The 5508-nt window shown below is 42.1% G+C and overlaps 1 long non-coding RNA gene across 1 annotated transcript; it reads left to right on the top strand.

The window, feature by feature from the left end:
* The first annotated feature begins 1804 nt into the window (after positions 1-1804).
* Positions 1805-4252, top strand: LOC121279682. The gene is made up of 3 exons (XR_005943471.1): positions 1805-2327; positions 2446-2767; positions 2940-4252. It is a non-coding gene; the product is annotated as an uncharacterized LOC121279682 (long non-coding RNA).
* Positions 4253-5508: the final 1256 nt, after the last annotated feature.

Below are 5508 nucleotides of genomic sequence, written 5' to 3' on the forward strand. Positions count from 1 at the left end.
GAGTCATACCTAGCACAAAGGAAGATGGCCGTGGTTGTTGGAGATCAATCATCTCAGTTCCAGGACATCACTGCAGGAGTTCCTCAAGGTAGTGTCCTAGGCCCAACCATCTTCAGTTGCTTCATCAATAACCTTCCTTCTGTCATAAGGTCAGAATTGGGGATAAAAGCAAAAAACTGTGGATTCTGGAAATCTGAAAATCTGAAATAAAAACAGAAAATGCTGGAACAACTCAGCGATCTGACAGCATCTGTGGCGAGAGAAACAGAGTTAACGTTTCAAGCCTGTATGACCCTTCTTCAGAACTGAAAAGAAGTAGAAATGTGATTAAATTTATCTTGTTTAAGGGGGTTGGGGCAGGTGAACGTGGATAAAAGGCCCGCGATAGTTGGGGACTAAGGAGAGACTGACAATGATGTCATGGACAAAAAGACAAAGGGAATGTTAATGGTGGTGGTAAGCGCTAAAGGAGGTGCTGATAGTGGCATAAAGGTGAGAAAGCAGAATGTGTTAATAGCAGAACAAGGGTAAGCACTCTGTGAAAGAACAACATGAAACAAGTAACAGATGACCCTTTTGGTGGTGGGGTGAGGGAACGGCAGAGGTTGGGGAAAAAGTATGGAAACAGAGATAAAAAGGGGATAAAACAATGAATAAATGAGCAAACATAAGTGGATAAAAATAAATTTTAAAAATGAGGGGATTAAAAAAGGGGCGAAGATAGAGGAGAGAGTTCATGGCCTGAAATTGTTGAACTCAATGTTAAGCCCGTAAGGCTGTAAAGTGCCTAATTGGAAGATGAGGTGCTATTCCTCCAGCCCACAAAAGTTCATAACTTCCTTGTCGGTTTCTCTTTAGCCCCCACTCATATCGCTGGCCTTCTATCCAGCTTCAACCCCCTTAAACAGTATAAATTTAATCACATTTCTACTCTTTAGCTCTGAAGAAAGGTCATACAGACTCAAAATGTTAACTCAGAAGTGGGGATGTTCGCTGATGATTGCACAATGTTCAGCACAATTCACGACTCCTCAGATACTGAGCAGTCCATGTCCAAATGCAGCAAGACCTGGTCAATATCCAGGCTTGGGCTGACAAATGGCAAATAAACTCGCACCACATGAGTGTCAGGCAATGACCATCTCCAACAAGAGAGAATCCAACTATCCCTTGATGTTCAATGGCATTACCACCACTGAATCCCCCACTATCAACATCCTCTGGGGCTTACCATTGACCAGAAACTGAACTGGACTAGCCATATAAATACTGTGGCTACAAGAGCATGTCAGAGACTAGAAATTCTGCGGGCATCCAGGGAGGGGGTCTGGAGGTCGGGGGGATGCATTAGGAGGTTTGGGGGTGTGTTCGGAGATCAAGGGGTCCAAGGTCTGGGCAGGGGGGTCCGAGGTCGGGGTGGGGGGAGGATTTCTCGTGGCGGGGGGGCGGTGGGGAGTTGGGTTAGTCAAGGAGGGGGGTGATGGAGGAAGCCCTGTGGTTTCTTTACAATAGTTACCTAGAAGTTAGAAGAGGTTTTAATTCTGCTAACTTTTTCTGGGTAACTATTGGTGTAACCCCAGTGGAACCATCGAAGTTTATGATTTAAATCCCATTTTCTGATGGTTCCCACTGCAGCTGAAATGTCCAGAGGAAGTTAGGACTTTGGGCAATTGCTGTGCAAACTCTTGCCTGGGAATTGCCATGGACCCCCCCACCCCATGGACCAGCTCTGCAACCGGACTCCCCACCCCCCGCATGTTGTCAGTATTTTATGTTTTCCATTCATTTTTTTCTCCAGAAACTTTTCCTGCAGGAGGTGAAGCGCAATGAAGAATGTCTTCCATGGTTCTTCAGATAAGTCTTGTTCAGCATATCAATTAAGCAGTCTCGGCAAAGAAAATAACATTGCGCAGAAAATTATTGCAGTTTACTTGATATCCAGAGGGATTCCCCAAGGCATCTTTTGGGCACCCCCCAAATCCGATGCTGGGAAGCCCGGAAGTTCTGGGCCAGCGTGTTGTGAAGCTGGTCCATCACACCAACTTCCATATTGAATTGCAGTGCTTTATGCTGTGCGTAAGCAACCCCCTTCATTGGCAAGTAAAATTCCTCCCATTGTCTGGATTAAAAGATTTAGAAGAGTAAATTCACCCCTTTAATTCTGAGTAACACTAGTGCTAATTATATAGTTGCCATAGTCCCAGTTTACAGAGATGACCAATAAACAACTATTGTTTATGTGTAACTACAGAGATGCACATTGAAAGGTCAAAATGAACAGAGTATCCTGTAGGCTTCAGAGCATGTTATCCAGTGAACCTGAACAGGTGTGTTTTTATTAGATGTTATTATGACAGAAGCATGCACTGCTGTTTGCCTTAGTTTCAGTTGCTATGTGATACACCTCAACTGCTGACTGATTGACAATTTTATTTGCTACCGTAGAAACACTTGGCTTGCCCACCACAAACAACAAAAAGATGTGAAATTTATATGTCAAGGAGAATGGAGCTTTCAGATCTGCTGCAGATTTAGCTGAAAGCATGTATGTTGGAGCTCAACAGATCTGAGCACCTGCTAAACTTTTCCAATAAGTAAGTCAAAGGATGGGCTGCCATAGCAGTAAGGGCACTATTGTGGTGGATGGATCTCACAAAGATCAAGATCATCCTCAACAAGAAACGACAGACCAGGGTTCCAAAACTGAAAACCCTATCATGGAAAACCTACCAAATGTGGAGAATGAAGACCCTAAAGATTGAATAAGGTACATGAGGAGAGACTTGGTGAGATACACAAGGTTGCATGTACATTTATTTCTAATTTAATCTCATTTATTTGTCTTTGTCAGTAAGAGATTTGTTGCCTGACAGGAATTACCTGGGACTTTTTGTTTGATTGTTTTCTGGTGTTAATTAACTCAATTATATCATCCCCAGGCTTCATGGATGAAATGCAGTGAAGGAATCAAGCCTGAAATGTTTTCCTGGAAGTTAAAACAAATCAGTTGTCTTCATTGTCAAGATGTCCAGTTGCAGTAATACAAAGGATTCATATTTTCAAAATATTTTCAACAGAAATCATTGCAACGTTCAAATAGTTTGATTGACATGAAACTAGTAGAATTATGTTTGAAACTGAATCATATTGCATTGATCAATTGTAAAGCATTGAAATCGAAATCCTGTTTAAGGGCTGTTTTAGCAGGTTTCATTTTGAACAGTATCAAAGGCATTAAATTAAAAAGGATTCTGCAGTTCATCATTGTAAACTGTCTTGCAATAATTATTTTGTATCACACCCGTAACTGCCACTAAATATAATGCTCTGTTCATTAGTGGTGTACAATGACCCAAAAGACAACTTTTTATAAATCATCTATGCATGTGCACATGAATTTTCTGATGGTGTACTTCATTGCATTTCACTGGCAGAGAGGATCTGACAAATTAAATGTTAGATCAACAACTGTGATATTACAGTTTTGCAATAGTATTTAGGTATCAGAACATTACTCTTTAAGAATTAGAAGCAATCTTTAATTTGCATAAGGTGGCTGAAACAAATACGCGATAGTGGAGAGCACCCTGTGATTATGATTAGAGTAATATTTCATATTATTAGTAATAACTGTTGAATGTAATAATAAACATGAAAAATTACAGTTAGCATACACTGATGGGTTGGATTTCTGCATGAGTTATTCAGGTCATCATCATCTGTAACTTTACCATTTCCATAACAGTTTCCATGGATCATGCCAACATCATGGTAGATGATCAGGGGAACTTGAGCGATGGTGTTATGGAGAGGTGCAGAAGTCGAGGGCTGAGGGTTGGCCTTGGGAATCAAATGGGCCAGTTTTACTAACGTGAGATGGAACAATCAGCTGTAGGATTTCACTGGGGCATCAAGGCCTAGAAAGTCATATACACGCCACAACCGAGAGAAGGCATTTCAACTTCCCTACTGTGAAATCCAGCTTTTTGCACGGATGCTACGCAATGGATTTGGCAGCTCTTCTATAACGTACATGAGTGCATCTCTCTCTGCCAGGCATGGGATCAGTGGGGGACGTTCATTAAGTCCAGGTCAATAATACAAGATGGAATCTCAGATTGCAGCCTCTCACATTGAAAAAAAATAATTTCTCAGGAATCCAATAGTCACAGGTAGTAACAATAGTCACATATGTTGCAAAAATATGTATTTACCTTACATGGAATACAGCAAATAAAGAACTGAAACTGTATAATGACTCCCTGCTTAACCAACAATTATTCTTACAATTTCAAAGACTGCTTTCAATATTACTATCTTACTTTACAGTTCTTATTAATTTTTCTCATATATAGAGAAAGATAATTGCAACTGGTGAAACCTTCCGCTTAGCCGGGGTCCCCGCCTGCCATGTCGTAAATGCCCGGCCTTGTTCTGACGGCTTGTCTCGCAGCCATTTAATGGTTGGCATATTGTTAAGTGGCTCAAGGTGAAACTTTTTCCCCCCATCTGGGGAGAAAGTCCTATTTCTGAAAGCTGCTGGCTGGCAGTTCGCTGTTCCCAGCAGTGCACCAGGAGCTTTGGCCACTGCTGGCACTGTGGTCAGACCCCAATGGTGATTGGCGCTGGAGTCAGACACCAAGGTAAGTGGGGGAGGGTATCACAGGGACCAAGCTGGCAGGGCCTGCCAAGAGAGGCAAGGAAGGTGAAGGGGGGGAGTGGTGAGGATGGGCTGGAGGAAAGGAGTGAGGCATGAGGAAGACCTTGGTGGTGGGTGGAGGGGTGGGGGTGGGGGTGGGGGAGGGGGGGGGTGGGTGGGGGGCGGTGGCGGTAATGACGTGCAATGGGCTCAGAGGATCTGTCAAGGAGGTACTGTACCCTTGCCCTGCTTCCAGCCAGCCTGGGCCGTGAAAACTGGCAGGAATTTTCCCTTGGCACCAGTCTTCGCCTGCCATGAGGAAAAACTGTAGGCAGGCTCTGAGAATGGCATTGTGCCCAATTTTACACCCCCCCTGGCCTGCCAACCAGCCCCTGGGGGAGCGTAAAATTCAGCCCAAATGTTTTGAGCAAAATAGTATAAGTAATATTTGATTTTAAAAGTTTCCTGAGATTGATTACAGCTGTTTGTAACCTGGAATCTGAGATGAAAAGACCATCTGTTTCGAGTTTGGATTTTTAGTAGCAAATATTGAGAAACCTATAACTGCAGAAAAGATTAAATTACTTTCTTTATATCTGTAATTATATTACTCAAATATTTTGCTTAATGAAGTATTTTTAAGTTTAGGATTTTTAATTAAAATTTTCCTTTAAACTTGAATAATGGCACAGTCCTTTCAGAATTTGCTGCTGTTATTTTAAACTATTTTCTGTTGATGACTTTTGAGCTCTTCTAGGTGGTGGGTATATAAAAGAAATGCAACTGCATTAACCACTTACAAGACAAAATAAATAAATACTTAACTATGACAACAATTTCAAAGTGCGAATAACTTCAGTGCCACACAT

This window comes from Carcharodon carcharias, chromosome 7 (assembly GCF_017639515.1).
Source record: "Carcharodon carcharias isolate sCarCar2 chromosome 7, sCarCar2.pri, whole genome shotgun sequence".
NCBI lineage: Eukaryota > Metazoa > Chordata > Chondrichthyes > Lamniformes > Lamnidae > Carcharodon > Carcharodon carcharias.